General features: G+C 45.6%; 1 protein-coding gene across 3 annotated transcripts in view; it reads right to left on the bottom strand.

Annotated features, from left to right (window-relative positions):
- The window catches only part of Sipa1l1 (signal induced proliferation associated 1 like 1), a 274,503-nt gene extending 253,113 nt beyond the window's left edge, over nt 1-21,390 (bottom strand). For 2 of the 3 annotated variants that reach the window (XM_032908070.1, XM_032908074.1), the window contains exons 1-2: nt 21,290-21,390; nt 20,715-20,775 (exon numbers count right to left, since the gene is read on the bottom strand). The gene's annotated coding sequence lies outside the window, so the exon portion shown is untranslated. The remainder of the gene's footprint in view (nt 1-20,714; nt 20,776-21,289) is intronic. The other variant, XM_032908071.1, reaches the window with a different exon arrangement.
- Between the last annotated feature and the right edge of the window lie 3,369 nt (nt 21,391-24,759).

Below are 24,759 nucleotides of genomic sequence, written 5' to 3'. Positions count from 1 at the left end.
GCCTTCCCAAGTAGCAGGCACGGTGAGCTAATGCTTGCGTGTGCCAAGTGATCAGCCCTGCATGCCAAGGCATAACTTACTTCCTCAGGCGGCTGTGAACTTGTTGCTCATTCCCTTAGCCCTGAGGGAAAAGATAATCACGTAACCACTGACACAGCAGACAACTAAAACCTGACACTATTACCTAACACCAAAAGCAGACTAAAAATACCAGGGAGCAATCACACACCTTCAAATCCTCTTCTTAGTGTAGAGCATTCAGGTTCCACAACATCAGCTATCGGAGCCAGGAGAGAGAATCAGCTGTTCTAACACTGTTCTGTGAGGCCCCAACCAGCTCCTACGAAGGACTTGGACGTCTCTGAGAAAGCGAGTCTTCTGTACTATCAAATGGCAGAGTATTCTTCAGGGGATACTCAAAAGCAACCCTCCTGAAAGGAAGGTTACATGTTTCTTACAAATTCTGGGAGCCAATGACAATCCTGCAGAAGGCTCAAGGCTCTCCAACCAGAAAGCTGGTGTTTAATTCAACAGAAAGCAGACCTGAGTGGAGGATGCTGCTAAGGTTAGTCCACCCTAGCTCAGGGAAGGAGGCCCTCAGAGCAGATGCCTTGTTTCTGAGGAAGGTGTCCCCCAAACCTGCTGACCAAAACTGCTTTCATCACAGACTACTGCCCTTTGAGCTCTGGTAACAAAAGAAATGAGAGCACTCCACTAGCCCCCAAAACAAGGCAATAGATCTGAGAAGAAAACTCTTAAACTCCTAAGAATCCTTTCCTGGGAGCGGAGATGGATGAGTTGCTGAGATGAGCTTTACTGTGATAACGTGTTACCATATGTGACCCTTTGGCTGTCTAACTGGCTCTATGGGTCACAAAATTCAGTATTTCCAGGCTAGAGATGACACACTAGCCTACTTTGAATGTTTTTATTCATTGGTATCTATCGTTATGCTCTAATCTTAATCAGCCTTTTAAAAATATTTACTTATTCAATTTAAGTGTGCCTGCCCGCATATGTGCACCATACGAGTCCTTTGATGTCGGAAGAGAAACTGGATCCCCTGAAAGGGGATTACAGATAATCAGGAACCACCATGTGGGTGCTGGGAACCAAACCTGGGTCCTCTGCAAGAGCAGCAAGAGCTTCCAACCACTGAGCCATCTCTCTAGCCTCCACCTTAATCTTATCCCACGCTTAAGGACATGATACCCAATAATTAATAACATCAAAATGAAAAATAGGCAGTGCCACAGAGATTCCCAGAGCTGCTGTGGAGACAAAACCTGCACTAGTAGGTCTCTCCCCAAAAAGAGACAAACAGCTTGCTAAAAAAATAGTTCCCGAAGCTAAAAGTACACAGTTTAAAGGACTGCTCAGCTTTCTTTTGGCTTTCAAATGGCCCTTTCACAAAGCATAGCGCTCAATTTGCAGCACTACATTGGGGTGGGGCCGTGAGACATTTGACAACAAGTCAGGGTTTCTGAATACACAACTGCCAAAAACAACTAATAGAATGAAAAATATCTACACACTGATTAGCCTGCTACACACAGACGCCCTCACACAGTATGCATGTCAGTCCATACAGAACAATAAGCACCCACCTGAAACACTGGCTCGGAGTGTAAAGATCATGCTGGTTTAAACAACAGCATTTTTTACTGGACATACACTTTCCTACTTCTTCAGAAATACAATAGTTAAATTACAGAAAACAAACTTTTCATATTTTTTCCAATGTTATTCCTTAGCATTTAAGTATCAAATTTGTGTTTATCTGTGGATTGTACTGAGTTAGCAAGTTTGATTTCACTGCTATCTGAAATGCTGGCATGCTATCCTTGTTGTCATTCTGAGTGGATTCGGAGGCACCTAGATGGCACAACTCTGGGTACATCCTGAGAGGTCTCTACAACCAGAAGACCCTGAATGTGGATGGCACCATCTCACAGACTGGGATCCTGAACTCAACGCAGGAGGGGCTGAGCACCAGCATGTGACGCACCCAGCCTCCCTCACCCTGTGCCTTCCTGGCCAGAAAGGATGTACTAAGCTGCCATTGTCAGGCACTTGTCACACCAAGACACTAACTAGCATAGCTGTTGCCCTTGTGTCAGGGAAAGCCGATGAAAGGTTGCTTGGGACTAGGACGGAATTCTCAACAGTGTCTGAGAGTACCCTGAACACAGTTCTAGCAGTGTGCACTATGAACTTCTGTGAACTGGCACTCTCAGCTCTGAGACTGTAGAATCAGAGTTACTGGTTAGCTCTGAAAAGCTGAGGACACACTTGCCCTGTGATATCAAATACTCAGCCAAGAGTGGAAACGTCCAGAAAGTACAGATTTGTATAAACAGAAAGCACATTAATGTCTGCTTAGGGCTGCGGGGTAGAAGGACAAGTGGGAAAGACACTGAAGACACAGCCACTATACACGGCACGGGAAGTGCTTCTTAGTAGCCACTCTAAAGCCAGCCTCTTTCCCCATGGCCCTGCCTTTCTCCGCCTCTTTAGAAGCTGCCACTACTCTTGTCTATCAGCATTACTGCACCCATACCTCCAACCAGAATTTGGTCGTTTGGGGATTCCCTCACCTCTTTTTATAGATCTGGTGGCTTGGAAACATGACACCTTTCAGAAAATGTAGGCCACCAGAACCTTACACAGTTTCAGTCGTGACTGAATCACAAAACAAAATGGCCACTTTAACCCAACTTCTCAGTACAAATCAGCCCGCTTCTCAGAATTACCAGTAAGTTAGGGCTTCTTGTCAGCTGTCTTCATATATAGGAGATTTGTGGATTGCCATTTTCACAGACACAAAGATACTGTAATACACCATCCATATACTTTATGCCAGATTTTAATTTATTTGTAGTTCAGGGGTGCATTTAAAACTAGGGTCTAGAAACACAACATTCCAAAAGGTTCGGGTCTAGCCATCAAAGCTGGGAGAAGCAAAACACATTTTAATCTATCCTGTCAAATCTTGCCTGGGTTTCCTCCATCCTGGCCCTCAAACTATTTTATCTGCAAGTTGAGCTCAACCTCATGGACATGGATTGGTCCTTTGGAACCCCTGGCACAACGCCTCACACACAGGACAGCCTCAACTATGGAGTGAGTGGGGAAAAAAAACAAGGAGCAAGGAGAAACAAGTGCCTCCCACACAGAGCCCACATCCCTCTTCACTGGATAGTCACCTCAAGTTAAACCAAGAAATATGAAAACTGTCCCTTCCTTTACCCTCTTTCCCCCACCACCCATCAGCTCAACTATCCTCCAGCTACATTTCCCCACCTGACACCTGAGGAAAAGTGTGAGGGGCTCCATTTCCTCTTCATTACTTCTCCCCTTTCACCTTTTCAATCACCTGAGAGTTACTCACCATCACTGTCCCCTTTTCAAAAGTGAAACCACAGGGTGCAATGGAACTCAGTCTGTGACTATCAATGTCTGGGTGGCCCTGCCCCTAACACAGATTACTGAGACTCAGACAAGCACTTTAGCCACTAACTCCATTTCTAAATCTAAACTATAAAATAAGAACTCCTAGATTTGATAGGTATCAAATTTTATGGAAAATGCTAGTTTATAACAGACTTGATTTTGTGTGCTGGAGTATGTTGTGCATTTGCTTAAAAATGTTTCCTCCCCACAACTTAAACTCTCCTAACCGTAAACGTGGACAAATGGAAACTATTAAAATTGCTTCACATTCTGTCCTCAAGAGATGGCTGTGCTTTACTTCCCCAGAAGAGGTCAAATAAAATGAGTGTTTGACAAGACTCTGGACCTCCAGCAACCCCCTCAACAAGATTTAGAATGTATGTGTGCCTCAGAATCACCTCACAGAGAAATCCGTCAGCTCTGCTCCTACTTCTGCAAGCTCCCTCATGTCTGTCTTCCAGAGAACTCCTTAAGGGATGTGTGGGTCACTGCCCTTCTACAGCATTTGAGAGATGGAAAGGCTGCTGTCCACAGTAAGCAGTCAACAGAAGCCTTCCCTCAAGACTCAAGACCTCAGAGAATCCACTGTTCCATTCTTGGTAGGCCAAAAGCAAGACTGTAAACATCTTGCTACAAAATGGAGTCCTGGGAATTGAATTTATTAAGCCACATGGCACTCTCTGCCATTCCGAAGGCATACAGTGGTCCTGTTCAGCCACAAAAGTTTAACGATATCCTCAAAAATTAATCTTTATTCCTAAGATTAAATAAGACTAAATACTAAAGCAAACAAAGGATTAAGATAACAGCAGCCCAGACTTGTTATTAAACTACCAAAAAGCCTTATCTAACAGCCCAAAGCAGAAAATCTCCAGGAATGACTTAGCATGAAGAAAAGTCTCAAGCATTTGCTTGGGAGGAGTGACAGTGTGTAAGGGGAGGCACACTGTCCTCTGCAAACGTGTGGAACTGCAACTCCGCAGACACTGGTGAAAAGTTGCTGTTTCCTCCCCAAAGCCAGCCTGTGCTGTCCTTTCCCATCAGGCCACGTGTTCTGTTAAGGAACCGAGAGCCCATTTCCTAGCAGCCAGGATGGTGTTTACACCTGGTTCTGTATTCTCAGGCCTTCACTTCCACTAGCCTCTGCATACCTCTATTCGCTTCAGTATGTTTCTAACATGCCCCTGGGCTTTAAAGACATTCACTTCCAAACAAAGCAGATGCCGGGGCAAAAGGTAGAAGTCAATACAAGATTACAAACAGCAGCCACAGCACATCCACAGTGCAAGGTGAGAAGGCAAGCATTCCACAGCAAGTATACATGCCCCACATTTCCTGTCTCCCCTGGGCTGAGAACAAAGTTTTCTGGAGGAAAAACAAAATCTGTCCTTAGTAAGAATTCCGTTAAGATTTAAACTTGCTTCCCTGCAATGATAAATATTTACATTCCACCTAACTGCTCTTTCTAGAAACTGTGCAACCCAATGCCACGGGCTTCTGCACTGTGTAGACGTTCACTGTGAGGCTGCCCATCCCCCACAACCACTCTATGAACTCAGAAGGCATTCAATGACTCCAACATTGACTCCCTGAAGGGAGGAAATTCAATACTGTACCCAAGACCTTTCTCTAGAAGTTTGCTCTCTTAACCTTCTACCTAAAGTTCATTGCTAATGCCTGCGTTTTCTGGCTGAAGCCAACAACAGCAGGCGATGAGGGAAAAAGCCATTCCTGCAAACCAGTTGAGTGTACAGAAGCAGGCTGCCTGCTGTCCTAGCCTCTCACAGTAATCTTCAGGTCCTATGTCCTAAGTGTCTCTGTGTCTATCTCAAAAGAAATGACATGAGGATAAGTACAAAATCTAACATAGGACAAACCTATTAGTGGAATTTGGTGAAAGACATTAACTGTGGAGGTCACACTAGCAGGCCGATATCCCACACGAAGTTGGGAGTCAAGGAACACCAAAAGGTAACTCATATGACAACTCTAAGAACTGGTCATCAGCAATGATTTAAAAAACAAAAATGCGGAACAATACAAGCTAATTATGAACTGCATTCCCAGCTGAAACCCATGATAGGAAGACTGCCTTTCACTGGAGAAATGGGTGTGGAGTGTAGTTCATCAGCATGAACTAGTGTTTAAAACAAATTGACTAGCTTAGCTGACTGGGAGGTCAGAACTACCCTATTATACATAGACAGGCTTTCTGGCACTTCCAACAGGAAAACAGACTGTACTCACACAACTGTGTTCCCAAGTGATGGCTGCAAACTGCAATATAGCTTGCTGCAGTGCAAGGCGATAAGGGAGGAGTCCTACCACCTGCAGGCCAGCCCCACTCACAGGGCTATGGTGTACCTTGCAGCTTGTTAAAGTTTAAGGACAGAGTGACATGAGTGCATCCTCAGCCATCTTGTCCACGTTAATCCTGTGACGGAAGCAACAGGCTCCTGCCATGAAGCAACTGAGCACTAGGTGGCTCCTCTGCAGGCAACGCATTAGTGAGGTAAAACAGCAGCAAGCCCTACAAGGACAAGCCAGGAAGCAGCAGGCTGATATGTCTGCCAGCCAGGAATGAACAAGTACTTGTTCCTCTGGTGCAAATAAAGAAACATACAAAATGAGTAAGGGTCCCTACCGTCTAAGGTAAACCTGGAAAGAAATCAGAGGGCTCCTCTTGTCAGCTGCATCCGATCCCTCTAGGCTCTATGTCCTAAGCAGACAAAACCAAAAACCTTACCTTCATGGTCTTACAGCACAAGTACAATAACTCCAGCAAGTCAATGAGATGCTCACGGGCTCTCAGGACTAAGACATCAACTTACTGAGACGCTTCCGAGTGACTTACTTGTCTGACGCTTTGATGTGGACTTTCAAGGTGGAAAAGGAGGGTGTATACACTCACCGTGCTTGCCTGCCAGGTGACTCTGACACTCACTGTGGAGGACTTAACCCAACTGACCCTTGATGTGGAGTCTGAATGTCCCTACATTAGACTGTCCAAGACGGACTCTCAGGAGTGAGTGCCTATTGCTCCTGCAGGTAACTCTGCTGGAAAAGACCTTGCTGATGTGCAAACATCTGTACTACTCTCACCATCCTACCTTAGGGACTCTATACTATTACATGCTTGGGTTTTTAAGAATATGACAGAGCAAAATGAATTCCAAAGAGAGAAAAACTCGGGAGGAGCTTTAATGTCCAAGAAGTTCTCACTGAAGAGGTGGGTCTTAAAGGATGAGAAAGATCCAATTTAAACTAGAGTTCGAGTTGGGAGTGGTGGGACACACCTATAATCTCAACATTCCCCAGCAGTGGAGAGATGAGGAGGAGTTTGAGGCCAGCCTGGGTTACCTCACAAGAAGGAGCCGAGAGCAAAGAGGGCTGCTGGTGACTGTGCATACTTTTTAATCTAAAGAAAAGTAAACCTGGAAATACAACGAAACAGACAACAGACAAAGGTTCAAAGGAACCAGAAAGGTTGTTACAGGGGCTGAAGAGAAGCCCAGCATGTTAAGAGCAGGGACAATCTGGTGAAAGACAGTGAAATCGATAAGCAGGAGAGAAAAGAGACGACAAGCAGTCACACAAGCAGGAGTGTGGGCTTGGTGCACACAGCACTGCAGACATGAGCTTCAGGGTAGCCTTCGAGTCAGAACTGCACACTGGTTGGCAAGGAAACTGCCCCAGTCACTCAGATGTAAAGGTGAAGGGCTGGCTCTGAGACGGTGGCAGTGAAACAGAAAATGTTGAAAACAGGAACCCATTTGAAGGGGGGAAACAGCGAGGCAGGCCACAAATTGAAGGAAGGGAAGGCTCAATGACTCTGAGAGGAATCTGAAAAACTCTGAAGAACACTTCAGAGTGGAAATAAGGGGGAACTCAATGGAGAAACACAGAACATGGGAGAGGAGTGGCTTATTTTAAGAAAGCCCCAAATCTCACTCTGTCCCACATACACAGCTGTCCCAGACCAGAGAGCTTGCCCTTTTGTCTGGCTGCAGCACAGGCTGCAGTTATTGCATGCTCACACAGGGACTCTGTACTGTTGACTCTGTGACAACACTACCAAAGTGACAGTGTCTACAAAAATAAGGTGTGCTTTAGCCAGATACCGAGACACAACGTGTGAGCTCAGCACTATGGAGGCAGAGGAAAGTAAATTGAGTTCAAAGCTATCCTGGGCTACATAGGGAGCTTAGGATAGCCAGAATTACATAGTAAGACCCTGTCCCAATGAATGAATGAATGAATGAATGAATGAATGAACGAACAAATAAAATTATAAGAAGTGCTTTGATGGAGCTGGGAGGCAGACAAGAGGAAGCAAGGAAGGGAGGGAGGGAGGGAGGGAGGGAGGGAGGGAGGGAGGGAGAAAATGATGCTAAGAAGTGCTTTGATGGAGCTGGGAAGCATGTGCCAGTCACCACCTATCACTCAGCACCTGCTTCCATTTACATGAAGTCCACAGGAAGTACTAGTGCTGGGGAGAGGGAGAGATGAGGATAGGGAGTGACTGCAGATGGGTCTGGAAGTCTTTTCTAGCTGATAAAAAAGTTCTACTTGTTTATGGAAAGAGATGGTCACACCACTCTACAAATACCATAAAAAGTGCTGACTTGGACAGTTTAAGTGGGAAAACAGGTCGGTGAGAGAGGATGCAAATACACTAAGAAAAACCTTCCAGAATATGTAAATGAGCACTGTAAGTGCAGCCGCTTAGACAGCGTCCCAGGAGCAGGAACTACTACGCACAAGCTACCGCACAGCTCTGTTACTTTGAAAGCCAGCAAAAGCAAGCATGGGAAAGATGGGACGATTTAAACATGGATCCCTTTGTGATGATTCTTACAACTGCTCTATATCCTTTAAATATATACTTCATAAACAGAAAGGTTTGAGGTTTTTCAGAATTGTGGTAATATTATACAGCATACCAATAGTTTCTTGGAAACTGAAACAAAATAATATATAGTAAGCCAAATCGAGGAAAACCGGATTAGGTACCTCAACAATTACTAAGCAAATGAACAGACCCATTGTATAAATTTGAGGATGTAGGGCTGGAGAGATGGCTCAGTGGTTAAGAGCACTGGCTGCTCTTCTGGACGACATGGGTTCAATTCCCAGCACCTACATGGCAGCTTAGAACCGTCTATAACTGCAGTTCCAAGGGATTCGATACTTTCATATAGGCATACACGCAGGCAAAACACAAATGCACATAAAACAAAAAGAAACTACTTTTCTTTAAAAAAATAGATTTGAAGATATAACCAAAAGCCTATCAAAAAGAAAGGTTTTCTTGCTTGACAGACACCAGAGAGCACTAAAATAATTCCTGCCTCCAAGACACTTAGCTAAAAACAGTTCTAGTCATTCCATACTTTCCCTTATCATTAAAACCATTTCCCACTCAACACAATTCATCAATCATTAACATACTACGTGACCAGACCCTCCAAGGTATGAAGCAGAAACTTAAGGTTATTTAGAAAGTCAGTTGGATGGTGTTTTGCTGGGGCAAACACATGAAGGAACATTTCGCTGAAGCAGACACAGGAGAGAGGATTTTCTGCTAAAGCAAGCATGTGAAAGGACACGGGATGAAGACTGTTTGCTAACAACACGCATGCACTGGTCCGCCTTACACTGCGTATTTGAGCTCTACTTGTTGGACTCTGTGGGCTCCAGCTGAATGGATGCATATACTGAAGCAAGGCACATGGAGGACACGTGATGTTTGGAGGGTAGAAAAAGAACTCCACAGAGTGACAGAGAGAGCTTGGCTTGCTGGTAGAGCTAGCTGTCCAACACCTGTGGGTCTTGTGTCTTTGCTGATCTTTGCTTCCCCAAGAGGCACAGCGGAGAACTTCCCCTGCTGTTCCTGCTGGTCCCTCCTACTGACTCGAGCTGAGACTGAGAGGCTTGGCTGTCTCTGCTAGTAGTGCCACCACTACTGGGGAAACGGGACTGCTGGTGCATCCGTGACATGTCTGCGAGTGGATCGAGCTGCCACTGCTGACCTGTGAACTGAACTGTAGATTTCCAGACAACACAGAAGGGAGTTGCTCCAAAAAACCTTTCTAAATAGGTCCACTTCCCCTGTATCCTCTCTTTCCCGCTACCTCTGGTGGGTAGTGGGCTACAAGGAGCTTAAAGTATTCAAGAACCATCATTAAAAATAAAGTTTGAAAAAAATTAAAGTTACAAAAGTATTGTTCATCATCTCTCTCTGCACCCCAGGACTTGCAACGAGCATACACAGTAAGTAATGCCCATTAGAATCTTGATGGTATAAGCCTGTAGCCCTAGCTACACAGGAAGATACCTGAAAAGATCCCAAGGTTTGCATGGAGTACACACGGAGTTCAAGTCCAGCCTGACTAATGCTCAAACTCTGAGGACAACAGCAAGCATCACCATAGTTTATGGTCGTACCACAATGAATCATAGACTGCATTCGACGTATGAAGAGCATTAGTCTCCATCCAAAACTGCCCTCAAAGAAACAAGAACCATGACCAACCTCTTACCTAAACCCACAGACAACTACTGGGAAGGTATCTGTTTTTTAAAAAGTTTATTTCATGTGTACATGTGCACCTGAGTGTTAGTATGTGTAACCCATGTGTGCAGGATCCCACAGATATCAAAAGAGGGCATCTGATGCCCTGAAATTGGAATTAGGAGCAGCTGGGAGCTGCCATGTGAGTGCTGGGAACTAAACCCAGTCCTCTATAAAAGCTGAAAGAACTATTACCCTCTGAGCCACCACCCACCCCAAGGGAAGGCATCAACTATAAGGAAACACATTTCTTCTTCACAGCCCTATTTTCTATTTTGTCCAGCCACTGGGTGATTAGCATTTATTCTCAAGACAGAGAGTAAACGGTAAGAACTGTTTACCCAAACCTGAGACAGTAGACTCTTGGTATAAGCATTACAATAATTGAAATGAGATATGAGGGCAGAGAAATCAGCATTTGAGTAAAGAGTAAACACAAGAGTAAACTTTACACAGTGTACCAAAAAACATTATGCCTACAACTATAATCTTACCTAGCTTATGAAGGCCTAAAACAATGAACTATCTGGGAAATAATACATTTTCCCAATATAGTATCTTCCCATTTAAATGAAGTTACTCTGGTCGAAGCAATGTTCAAGAGGCAGACCTGCACCAGACTCCCTAAATTGCCTCCCTGATTTTATGCACAAGGAAGCTCTCTGACAGCCTGGGAAGCTAGAGTACAAGTTCCCCAGGGAACTGTCTAGAACTCCAGGATGGATCCAGGAGAAACCTCTCACCAGGCACAGTACATGCTAGTCTGAGAGCTAAATGGTTCCAGACATCCCAAAGTCAGTAGTAAGATGGGTAGTCAAGTCTTCACAGAAACAAGACAGCCTTTCCTGTCTTTATCTCCAAATTTCTGAGAAGGGTAGATACTTCCCCATTTCACAGATAAGGCTACCCAAGTTCAAGAGCACTGAGAGACCAGCCCACTGCCTACTTGATGTCAACAAGCACTGCATACCCATGTACAAGTCAACTCCCAACTTGAACTCCCCACCCAAACCTGCTCCTCCAGTCACTTCCTTTGGTCCATGGCACCTCTATTACACCAGCTGCTCTGGCAAAACAGTGTCATCCCTGACTGCACACTTGCAGTGCACAAGAGCTCCCCAGCAAACCAGGTCAGCTCCAGGACACACCCAGAGCCCAGGCTCAGCTTGTCACCCCTACTTCTGCTATCACCATCTTCTTCGAGCACTACTTGAGCCTGTTTGCACCCACACCCTCCTGATTCTGTGAACCAGTCTGTTTTTTAAGACAAAGCTTTAGGGAATCTGACAGTCTTTTCTGGCCTCCGTAGACACTGTATACACTTTATGCACAGACATGTGTGTAGAGAAAACACCCTTTAAAAAAGATAACTAAAACACAACTTTATACGAAACCCTCCCAGGGTGTCTCACATCCCCCAGGGCTACCTGTTGATGTACGCTCTGAAAGGGTGTCTTCCATCTACAAAGCACTCGGTGAGTATGTTCACGGAGATGAAAGAGGAGCAGCCAGAATCACATGTAGCATGTAACAGAGCCAACACTGAAACAGACCTTCCAGTGTTCTTTGGCAACAATGAGACCAGATTTACAGCAGCCAACAGACAGCCCTTGCTCATGGGAAGAAATCCTTATATTTCGCTTAGCATAACTGAATCTTTTGATGTATAGTCAATACTACATTAGAGTTCCAGCATTAAAATGGAAATGCTAACTTCACAAAGACAAAACGTCCGATTAGGTGGTCTGAACATGGACTATCTGGCAGCATGGGCAAATGCCAGGCTGATTGGCAAAGCACCGCACTCAGACCTCCATTGTGGCTGCATTGGTGAGCACATTTCCAGAGGGCCATGCACAAGCAAGCAGGGCTCTCGAAGACTCAGGCCAGGGCACCTAGGAGAAAGGGTTATCACATTACAGCCTACTATTCACAAGGTGTAAGAATGAGACTCCTGGGTGTCGGTAACAGGAAAAAGACTGGACTCAAAAATGCCGGTCACCGATATGACCTGGAAAGAAGCCTTTCAGAGCCAAGTCTAAGTAGGTATTATTTTTGGATCAGAATAAAACTAATACTTAAAGTACTAACTGTTACAGAATTTTCTTGCTAAAATGTCTTAAGAGAAAATAAGCAAACAAAGCCAGCAGCATTAACAACAAAAACCCTAAATCTCTCTCTTTAGTGCTTTCAAAAATGTTTCCAGTATCAACCACTCAAAGCGTTAAATCTCACTGATTACAATTAACTCCTGCAATATAACAATAGGTTCTAAAGAAAACGTCATTCGGCTCAATTCCTCCTCTTTTTCAAAGAAAAGGATGCTTGGTGTACAGGTACTCGACAATGAGCAACAGACTTGTCAGAAGAACAAACGAAGGCTAACGAAATAACTGAGGTCTAGAGGATCAAGGCTCTTCCAACAGCTGACGCAAAACCCAGGGTTACCCAGAACCCGGGAGGTTTCTCAGTTCCCTTGGAATGAACTGGATGTGGGAGAAACTAAGACTTGAGAACTCCCTGGGTCTCAGGGAAACTGTAGCCAAGATATATTACGGGCAGTTTCCTTAGTTTTCTTAATTAGAAAAGCACTTGATGAAATAAATTTGCCAAAACGTATCTCCTTGGAAACCGAGAAACAAAACTGTTTCTTTTCTCCTCCACATAAAGAACATTTAATAAGAACTACTTTCACAATAAACAGCTGCTGCTCGCCTGTGTCAGAAGTGAAGCAGGCGGCTTTCCCTGTATGAATACACCACTAACTGTTCTCCTAGAGGACCTGGGCTCCTGACACTCAACAGCAGCTCACAGGTGGACTGTAACTCCAGTACCAGGGGATCCAACGCCTCTTCTAGCCTTAGTGGGCACCAGGCATGCACATGCTACACATAAATGCATGCAACTATACATACAAAATAAATGATCAAAAATTTTTTTCAGATTGCTTCTAGAGAATTCATTAAAAACAAATATAAAGCAGCAAAACCCACTTAAGAGGCAAGTGTGGTAGGAGGTAGATACAGATAGATACCCCAGGGCTTGCTAACCAGCCAGTCTCACCTAGTTCAGCAGCTCCAAGCTAATGAGAGACCTGTATCAGATAGACAGACAGACAGACAGACAGACAGACAGATAGATAGATAGATAGATAGATAGATATAGATCGATCAATCGATTGATTGATTGATTGATTGATTGAAAAAAATTGGCATCCAAAGCACAATACCCAATGCTGACCTCTGGCCTTTACTCGGTCTGGTGTCTGAACACACACAAGATAGCCACTGAGTTAGTGGGCAATCTTCAGGACTAAGTCAAGGTTCTTTCTGAAGCTTCCTCGAGACATTGGACTCTGTACATGTTCGTTGCAAATCAGGAAATGCTGGACCCATGACCCTTAGCAGATTACTTGCAAATGATAGCTTCACTCACATTTTGCCATTTAAATCACTTTACTTCCTCCTTTAAATGTGTCTGGTCTACTCATCAAACAAACAAACAAACGAACCCAAAAACATTATTTTAGCTTTCCTATCACTCAACATTTGGCCCTGTGAAATGAAAAGTGACACCACAGAACCAAAACCAATGGATTGGAGTCACTTCTGTGGAGATGAACCCTTATACACAGTCATGTGACCTTGAACAGGAACACCAACCACTAGGGAAGGAAAGCACTGTCTTCTCAACAGTACTGCAAACTGTGTGAGGTCCACATGCCATAGCATATAGCTTGTCTTATGGATTATATAAAATGAGCTCAAAAGTGGATCAAGAGTCTAGATCAAATGGAAAACTCTTAAATTTTTTGAACATGGAGTTGGAGTAATGGCCCAGCTGATCAGAGCACTTGCTGCTCTTGCAGAGGATCCAGGTTTGGTTCTTAGCACCCACATGGTGGCTCACAACCATCTATAACTCCAATTTCAGGGGGCTCCAACACCCTCTTCTGGCCTCCATGGGCACCTGCCATGCATGTGGTCCACAAATATTGAAGTCAAAACACTCATATGCATAAAATACAAATGAATAAAATGTGTTAAAAACTTTGTGCATCAAACACAATCAAGAGAAAAAAGGAACCTATAGAGGTTCTATACTTGTAAATTATGTATCTGATAAAGGTCTGATACCTAGAATATACAAATTAACTCTTAAATTTGAAATAAGAAAAAAGAAAAATGGAAAATGGGCAGAGAACTTAACACATGGTGATCAAAAACCATCAGAGGGCACGAAACAGAACCACCCACCAGAGTTACCATTGACACCGTGAGATTCCACCTCGAGTATACAGCACAGCCACAATATAAAAGGGGGTAGGGGGACGCAAGCATTGGTGAGGATGCGGACAAACTGGAAGTTTAGTGAACTACTGCGGAGACTGTTGGGGTACAACCACCAGGGAAAACATGGAATGAAAAGCTTCCCAAAACTGTGCATGGCCCAGCAATCACACTTCTAAGTTAACATGCAAAAGAATGCAAGCTCTGAAAAGGACATCTGTGTACCACTGTTTCCAACCAGACCCAGGCGAGCTGTGGCGGGTGGCACACTCCTTATTTCCCAGCACTCAGGAGGCAAAGGCAGGCGGGTCTCTATGAGTTTGAAGCCAGTCTGGTCTACAGAGTGAGTTCCAGGTCAGCAAAGTTCTGTGACACAGAAAAGCCCTGTCTCAAAAAACACTAAGGATCAGCAAGGGGTAAACACATCCCACACAACCATCCTAAAGGGACAGCAGTTCTGTCATATATTACACATTGTCATCCTTGAGGACATGCCCAGTAGAATAAGCCAGTCACTTAAGGGCAAACACTACATAACTCCACTTATGTGTGATGTCGGGGGGCGGGGGGTGAGAGGGGTGTTTGGGGGAAGAAGGGATAACCAAATCGAAAGACAAAAAGTTGGCAGTTGCCAGGGACTGGGGTAGGAGGGAAAAGAAAGTAGAAGTTGTCTGATGAACAGTTTCGGATACAAAACTTTTTTTTTTTTTCAATTTTAGAGCTCGATTTCACAAAAAGGTGAGTAAACTTAAAACCATCAAACCATATATACTTGTGTTTTTACTATACTGTTTTAAGTGGACCACACAATTACCAAGTTGATGTCCCCTTACGTGTAGGCAAGCAGTTCTAGATTCCTTCTAAACCACTTTTTTCAATAAACAGAACTCTTTTATTCTCTTTCGTCTTTCATCTATCCAGAATGAAATTTCCATGACCACAGAGAGCTATATATATTCACCTGACTATCAAACACAGATCCAAAGATCATACAAAGTCACTTTGGAAAGAAGCAAGACATACATAATCACCTACCGAGTGTCTTCCAACACCTACCTGGCTATCCTGACCTGGACCTTGCAGTAACCACGGCCTTCCTCATGGTCTCCCCCCAGCACACATCCCACCCAAGCAGCCTCAGCTACACAGTACTTTGAAGACAGCTCCAGAACAATCCCAGAAGAGCAAGCATGAGATTGTAACAAGCCTTTCTGAGACCCCACTAGTACTCTGGACTCGCCCCGACTCAAACAGGATTTCCTTATGCAATCAGTAGCCTTCCTTTCCCTGCACCTCAGCACTAAGGCCCTAATTTTAAAATAGGAATAAACTGTGAAGTACCACAGGAATTTCTCTAACTGGAGTCAGGGTTGAGAACTACATTCAAGCTTGGGTACAGTTCTCCCACACAACTGAGCTAGGGACTCCACCCCCACCCCCTTCACGACACACACACACACACACACACACACACACACACACACACACTACTTAGAAGTTGGAATCCAGTAGGCTGACTAGTGAGTTCCTCTAAGTTTCAGTGAAGCTGGGAAGGATGGAAAATGATCAGCTCATTCAAGAGCAGACTGCTGTCTGTCTCGGTCTCTGGGGACTGCTGTCTGTCTCGGTCTCTGGGGACAAGCAGTCCAGCAGTACACAGATCAGGAGTCATGAGGAGGCTGCTCAGGGGGAGGGAGGATAGGAATGCTGGGCTTGACCTCAGGACCTCACAAATGCTAAGCAAGTCCACTACACCACTGAGCCCTCAACTCTGCTCTTCGTGAGATAAGAAGAAGATGCCAACTTCCCACTTAGTGCTAGGGACACACAGGTGACTCAAACAGTAGGACAGCAAAAATCCTGACATCCTTTTACCAGTATCCCGAAGAAACAGCCTCTTCCCTGGAGACAGCTCAATATGAACTACTCCTCTGAGTACACGAAAAGACATGCAAGGGGCTCACAAATGCCAGGCTGAGATCTACCATTCCTTATGTGAAAGCGTTAACCACAGGAAGGTAATATCGGGGGCTCAGGTAAAAGACTCTATCAGAGCTGAGAATATAGTCTGTGGTAGAGCACTGCCTACCAACAGTGAGACCCTGGGCCTTCTGTCCTGGATGAGGAGGAAGTAGAAGGTGAGGGCCTAAGAAGAAATAAAGAACCCAGTGATAGTAGCCGCCCAGGCTGCAGAAACATGAGCGGCTGGCACACAGCCCTCTGCTTTCAATTTCTCAATAGCAATCCTCTGAGATCAGAACTCATTGTAAAAGGAAGCAAAGCTCTGAATGAACCACAAAACAATCAATAACCACACCTGTTCAAACTTGGATCAACGGCTCAGCTCAGGGAAGTCAGAAGGAACCTCAGGAAACTATGGCTAGATGTCCTTTCAGCCCCAGCAGTCTCTGAGTTTATAAAAACCAGCAACTCTCCATCTCCAAGCCAGCATTCCTCAGAAAGCATAGCCTCTCATCTAACATTATGTAATTACCTGTTTCCCACAACTTCAAGTTGGGCATACTACAAATCTAATTAGAGAGAGACCTGCAGCATGGTAAGTAACCAATTAGAACCCATCGGCTGGAAGCCCTCATCTCAGGCCTGCAAAAGCAACTTGTCACCTTCCTTAAGGTGCACCTCCACAACCCTAATGCCCCTCCATGCCATTTTAGGGTCATCTCTCTAGTTTTGTTTTGTTTTTTTTAAAAACACACACACACACACACACACACACACACACACACACACACACACACACACACATTCCCATACTCAGAAAGCAAAGGAAGGCAGATCTCTGAGTTCAAGGACAGCTTTATCTACATGGTGAGTTCCAGGCCAGCCAGGGCCACACACTGGGTGAAACCCTGTCCCAAAAGGACACCTGGGTCACCTTAGAAGATGGAGGATGAGATGAGAAGGTGAAGTGTTCTCTCCCTCAAAAGATGAGCTCAGATGCTTTTCATTACAGACCTAGTTGCAAATTAAACTGCACGGGGACATTCTGTCCCTTGCTCGAATCACCTGTGTTAGAAAGCTGGCTCCAGGACAATTGTTCCGCCTTCCCACAGCTCACACTCCTTTCTTCCCCAAATAAACTTAAGGAAAAGAAATGATGGACAGCAAGAAAATTTAACGTCCCTAAAGAGGATCAGGACACTAAGGTGATAAAGCTATCTGTAAAATAACATTAACAACAACAACTTTAATTTAGGATTCCTTTTTCCATAACTTAGCTATCTGAGTAACTCCAAAGCTTAGGCACCATACGTGACATTGATGCTACTTCTGTAACTTTTCAACCTTAATGTAGATATTGTTTCCTTCAGTTTTGCTTCTCCCTTTTATTTAATAATCACTGAAGGCTTAAATATGAGATCATAAACTAACTTCAACATGGTCAGCAGGAAAAGAACAAAAGGGGAAACACAGGAACATGTTTAAATCAGGAAGGCTGGTTAACCTGAATGCTGGTTATATCTAGCTTTATACCATACGAAGGATGTCAACTCCCTGGGCTTGAAGCACCTCATTTGGAATCTGGGAAAGCTGGGCCAAAGGAACTCAGCTCAAACTCCTTCTAGTTTCAGTCACCCATGACTGTTCATCCAAAGGCAGCAAAATGCAATGGCAAAAGAGACTTCAGCTACGGCATATATTCACACCCATGTTCTGGTTGGCTTCTATAGCAAAGGTGGTGCACAGCTCTGTGCTCACCCTGCAGTGTCAGACAGGGAAAGGGGTACAGCTATTTTTTAAGGTCATCCCAGCCAGAAAGTGGCAGAGTAGGTATTTGAAATCCACAACTTCTGAAGAAAAGTAATTTGAATCCTTTAAATAAGTTGAAAAATCAAAACTCCTCATATGCAAAATCTTGGACATGGGGTATCTTCACACCCTCAGATGTGGATGTGATCCCATGGTCGCTGGACCAACAGTCCCCTAAGCCCAAGAATGATTTTGCTAAGTGCTAGAGTCCCAGAAACCAAGAGAAAATGCCTCTGCTGGTGGCACTCTGTAAAGACTGTTTGCCTCACAAGGCTCAAAAGGTTACAATTACAGGGAAATTTTCTTTTTCCAATCTTGAGATTCAGCTTCTGCAATGTGAAAGGAAACAAAGACGCTCGTCCATCAGAGTTTGAGAAAAGGGAGGGTGCTATTCTGATCTGGCCAGTGAAGCAAAAGGTTCATATCTAAAAAGGAACCCGAAAAGCTTCATTAAAAGTCAGACCATTTGTGCAATGACTGGACCTCTGCTAAAAACAATACAGCTAGGCAAGAGACAGCAGGCCTTATTACCACATAAACCTTCCACTAAGTCAGCCAAGAGTCAGATCTGAGTTGGGGTCCACTTAATGCTGCTCTCTGTGCTCTCAGAGAGCATTTTCAAAGTCACTGACTGAAAATTCACACTGCAACTGAAAGCACAACTTACGCACACCTTACCTCAGTTAACCAAGACCCCAGAGTCTGCATAACTGCTAATCTCAAGCCGTCCTCAAGCTACAGTACACTCAGGTGTGAGGAAGCGCTTCAAACGCTGCTTTGAGATTGTTTTCAAATGAGGAAACAACACCATTACTGCACACGTAATTCAAAGCAAATATGAAATAAATATAAAAGGAAATACCACTGAAGAACTGAGTCAAAAGAAGAGTTAATCTCGGAATGTCATTTTAGTGACAAAACTGCCTGACAGTCAAACACAGCAAGTCCCGCGGCCCCAGGGCTGTGAAGTCCCAGAACTGCGGAGACGCTAACAGCTACACCTACTACTGTCTCCAGCCACTTGCTAAACCCGTTCCTTCTCTGTCAGCTGGAAAAACCTAATTAATGATAGTCAATTTCAAGAATTCTTTAAGAGTGAGGTAAGAAAAAAGTCTTATGTGACACTGAAGCAAGTCACCACTCCAAATATCTCATTTGCCCCAACCGTTTATGTTCAAGCTGTCACCCAGGTTATCTTAAATCACTGTTGTTAATGCCTTCGTGCCAATAACATATTTCATGGGAAAATGCTTCAGAAATAATATTCTAGTTAATAACTGGGTTGTCACCTTAGAGGTGGACACATCAGTGGCCATCAACTGCTTTACTTAAACCTTTTAACTGCTTTGCATAATCCTATCAGCTTTTTTTCCACCCCAGTAAAGGCAGCTTAATTGCAGTGTTGGAGAAAGGACAAGAGGATATGGGAAAGTCGTTAAACCAACATACAGAAAATCATTCCTGTGCCTAAACGACACTGCTGGAGCAATCCCGGAGGGCTTTATGTTGTGGCTGTCCAAAAGGATCAGCCAAAGAACCTTTGCTTTGGAGATACTCCATTCGAGAAAGGAGAAAGTTAACACTTCACTCCCACAGAGTACCAGTATAAAAAAGAATGGCTTTAAGACTCTGAGTCAGAGTTTCAACATGAAAGGCTCGATTTATAGAGGAAACGCCAACCCCAGTTCATCCAGATAGACCTGGAACCTGATGAGAGTCGACACCTCCCTCTGAAATTTGCATCGCATCACCGGCTTGGTAGTATGAATTTCAGTGAAGGTTGCCTCTCAACTAGCCGTCAGGAAAAAAAAAAAAATCAAATCCATAAAGCACCAAGGCAGTCTACGAGTTACCTGTCCCCAATGCTTCCCCTTCCAAGAGGAATGCCAACAATCCGGCACAACACCTCCCTTGAAAGCTAGCTATTTCCCGTGCCTCTGGTTTTGGATTCGGTGAGCCCCAATGAAATTTCAACCTGCCCAACGCGATAGCTTGCCCACATTGAAATGCCATGGAGCGACTTATGAACCTGGCAAGTTGCCTTTAAGGTCAGGAGCGAAGTTGGAAAGGGCAAGGAAAGAAAAAGTTCTGTATACAGACAGCACCCTCATGCCTCTCCAACCTTATGACGGTTTCCTTCCTCCAAGGAACGCAGGTTGGAGCATCCCCCCCCACCCCATCTCAGTCCCCAGGATCTCCCAGGAGAGAAATTAACACCCTTGAGCTCGCACCCGAATCGTTCCTTTCCCCACCATTAACCCACTGGGCCTTGGCCCCTGCAGCACACCTGCAAAGAGCTCACCGAGTGACCGATGGGGAAGGATCGCTCCGAGGAGCCCGGAGCCGAAGGGTAAGCACGGCCACCGGGCGGGGATGCGGGGATCCGGGCCTCTAGGGGTGCCGATCCGGATCCCGAGGGGCGAACGTGCGCGCGCGCTGTGCGCGGTGAAGCGCAGACTCGCCCCCGCCGGGACCGCGATCCCCAGCACGCCACTAAATCGGAAATCAAACTTTCAGCCGCTGTGAGCGTCCAGCTCCAGACCGCGAATCCCAAGCCCGGGGCGGGGGGGGCACTGTCAGTAGTGCCGTCCCGCCCCCCCCCAGCCCTGCCCTCCTGAGCCACTTACCGCTTGGCCTGGGCTTCCCGGTGCAGTCGCGCGTCCGGGGCGCGTCGTCCGCGCGCTCTCCCTGGGGAGAAAGAGAAAGCGTGCAGACGGTCGGGGCGCGCTCGCTCGCCGCCTCCTCTGCGGAGATCTGAGGCTCCGAGCGCCGGGGCCGCCGGGGCAGGATTAGCACAGCTCCCCAGCCTCGCTCCGAGGAGGTCCCCGCAGCGGCCGCACTCGGTGCGCTGCGGAGGCCGAAGTGATTAGTCCCGGGGCATCAACTATTGTGCAGGAGCCCGGACCCCGGCTCGCGCCCCCGAACCCCTCATCCCGCCCGCCGGCTCCGGGGAACGAGCGAGCGGCGCCCGGGGAGAGTCCCGGCTACGGAACACCGTGCTGGGCGCCGTGGGGGGAGGAGGGGAGTTGCGTGGCCGCGGGGGAGGGGACAGGTAACTGCCCACCGGGGCTGAAGGACCCGCGGAGGGACAGCGCGGGAAGGGAGTCCCGGACGGCGGCGATGAGCGCGCTGCGGGAGGTCTCCCGGGCCCACCCTCCCTCCCTCCCCGGCCCTCCCCCCCGGGACACGGGGCCGCACTGACTTTCCGCTCACTCGCTCACGCACGTACTGAACTCGCTCACAAAGTTGCCGGCGGTGGCGGCGCTGCACTGGCCCTTCTCCCCGCCCCATCCCTTCCCTCCCTCCTCTCCTCCCTCCTTCAGTCTCGGGTGAGATCACCGCGGCGGGGTTCTGCGCTCAGGCAAGTCTCGCGAGATTAGAAGCCCAAGCTCGGGCCGGGGGAAGTGGAAGCAGAGTAGTGAGGACCGTTGAACTTCTGGTTGCCATGACGACTCGACAGCCGAGTGCAGTTTTCACCTGCCTCCTCCGCTGCCCCAAGCCTAGCGGTGGGGAAGGGGAGGCTGGAGGAGGATGCAGGGCTTCCATAGACCTGCTTCTCGGAGGTGGGAGCATTTGGCCAGAGAAGATCTGGGGCTTTAGAAGTCAGCGCATCTCTCTACTTCTAAATGTCCACCATGTACTCGGTTTATGAGCCTTCCTGTGTAATCTCATCTCCAGCCCCCGCACTATGCTTTCTTTTCCCCATCCTAACGCCCCCACGAGCTGGCTTCTTGCGCATGTAGCACACTCATGTTGGTATTCTCAGCGGGCTTTGTACCCTAGTAGGTACTGTATGTCTGTTGTTGAAAATGAAGGTAATAGTCCTTGTGTGTCCACAGTTACTTTACTTTGCCCAACCCCAAAGAGTACCTGGAATTTATGTCAGTTTCTGCACCACAGTCAAGTTTTTTACTCTGCTAAACTCTGGTTTCTGTTTCAATCTTTTTTTTTTTTCCTGTGGTTACATGTTTCTTTTCTCTTTGTAAAAACCTAGTTCGCCGTAGAAGGGAACAGGAAACAAAAATTATGAATCCTCAGATTATACCTTTATACCTGATTACAAAACGCTATTGAGGGACTGGACAGATGACTCCGGGATTAAGTAAAGCACAGCGGCTCTTCCAGATGACTGATGTTCAATTTCCAGCTTCCATTTGGTGGGCCAACAACTATAATTCCAGTTCCAGGAGACCTGACACCCTTCAAGAACACCAGGCATAGACATGATATATATATATATTCCAAAAGGCTATTGTTTGAAATCTCATTTTATTTCTAAATTGGAGAAACTTTTCTGTGGTGATTTTTGTTTTACTAAGTAATATCCTGCTGTTGATAGAAACATGAAGTTTTGATGTCAACAAAGATGAATAAATATAGATTCCATAGTGTATAACAGAACTCACCATTAAAAAATTGATCTTTAAATGTCAATATCAATATGAGGAAACTGTTAACTCAATCCCATACACATAGAAACCTAAAGGACCTTACTATATGAAGACTTAAACAGTTAAGACTTTTGGGATACCTGTGGCAATAGTGTGTGTGTGTGTGAGAGAGAGAGAGAGAGAGAGAGAGAGAGAGAGAGAGAGAGAGAGAGAGAGAGAGAGAGAGAGAAGAAGGAGGAGGAGGAGGAGGAGGAGGAGGAGGGGAGGGGAGGAGGAAGAGATGATGTCTGGCTGGACAAGAGTGTGAAGGTATGATAGTACCTTATGTTATCCATTCTCTCCTTCCACCTTTATGTGAGCTTTGGGAATCAAGCTCGGGTCACAGGGGGGAGAGGGGATGGAAAAGGGGGGTTATGGATGGGAAACCGGGAAAGGGGATAACATTTGAAATGTAAATAAAAAAATATCCAATAAAAAATTAAAAACTTGGGTCACAAGGCTTGTAAGACAAGCTCATCTACCTGCTGATTCATCTTAAATGCCTGAACATTTTTGTTTTAGGAACTTAAGTGGCACAGTGATTAGAAAATAGTAGCTAGGGCCAAGAGAGGGGGGCTTGGGTTCTGTGCCACTAATAATTGAGACTCCTTGAGAACTTTACTGTCTCTTACACTACATCTGTAAGAACTGAGGGATAGCCCACATGTTATTACAGCTTTAAAATTCTGTAGCACTTCAGACCCATAAAAGTTTCCAATAAATGACAGATATTCCCCTTTTATATTGAACAATAAAAAAGCAAATGGGTGTTTCATTTATAGTAGGCCATTTGCACTATATTTTGCTACATGCTGATAATTTTATATCCAAGCTTCTTTTGTCTCAACAACACAGACATCAAAAACATTGGCCCTGTAATAATTTTAAAAGGCATTATTGGTGGTCGGCTTTTACACTAACTTAGAGCAGATTCCTTGTTGTTTAATAAACATGTCGATTCAAGTAAAAGAGAAACCGAATTACTGTGTCTTATAGCAAGGCAACTGGAAGGAAGGAAGGAAGGAAGGAAGGAAGGAAGGAGGAAAGGAAGGAAGGAAGGAAGAAAGGAAGGAAGGAGGAAAGGAAGGAAGGAAGGTAAGAAAGATAGGATGGCAGGAACTGAAGCATCTTTTAAAAGTCTTTTATTCACACATGAATGGGTGTGGACATGTGTATGCCGTCGAGCACATGTGGAGGTCAGAGGCTCAGAGCACACAATCTGTAGGAGTCCGTTCTCGCCTCCAACCCTGTAGATTCTGGGAATTGAACGCCAGTCCTCCAGTCCCTTACCCACCAAGTCACCTCACGTCACCATCAGCCCATGCATCTGTTTGTTTTAAGGATCAAACCCTTCATAACGCCCTGGATATTTTAAGTCAGTTCTTGCTCAGTAATGTAACAGTTTCACCCTTAAAGAGTGGCCAATCAACACAGCACCGTTCTGAAGGCCACCTGTTTTACGAATCCCAAAGAGCCCTTTGAAACAGTCCACCGAAGTACTAGCCAAACCTGTTAACTTTCTTCAGTACTTTTTACGAGGCCCTGGTGAAGGGCGCTAAATTTCAAGTTCCAGTGTTGGGTAAAAGTGACGGGTTTGTTACTTTAGCTTCAAGTAGTTTAACCCTGCCCTAATGTGGGATTCCTTACTCTCCCAGCTACAGACAAGTACTCGTTAGACGTCTGAAACTGCACTTGCTTTCTAATCAATTAGCTTCCTTTGTTAAATTACAGAGGAGCCACCGTGCTTCCCTCTCCGCTCTATAAAGACAATATCACGCGCTCTCCTTCACCAAACCACTGAGTGTGACTGCCCGTGGCCTTGCTCCTTTCGTCTGCGAAACAAAGCAAACAGAAAAAAGCTGAACGCACGGCCTTCCTGGACACTCCGCCTGCCAGCATGCGTCTGCACACTCTATCTAGTTTACCCTGTCAGGATACAGGCTCTCTGCTTTGCTTTCTGTCATGGCAACCTCTCAGACCATAGCTGGGATTAACTTCCTGCCCTGTGTCCTACTCCGAGTCTCTCCAACTGAGGGACGTGGATTCTGTAACTATACGTTCTCTGGCTGAGACCAGCGAATTTCCCTACTCCAGTGAATCATCTTTCTTTTGCATGTGCGTATGAATGGGATGCTTTAGGTATCGGTCCCCACCTTTCTTCTACCTTGTTTGAAGCAAGGTCTCTTTGTTGTTTATTGCTAGGCTACAAACTCCAGGCTGCCCTGCCCTTGGGCTTCCAGGA

The sequence above is a fragment of the Rattus rattus genome, chromosome 7 (assembly GCF_011064425.1).
Source record: "Rattus rattus isolate New Zealand chromosome 7, Rrattus_CSIRO_v1, whole genome shotgun sequence".
NCBI lineage: Eukaryota > Metazoa > Chordata > Mammalia > Rodentia > Muridae > Rattus > Rattus rattus.
Note: the sequence above shows the minus strand (reverse complement) of the source record. Positions and strands in the feature narration are given on the sequence as shown.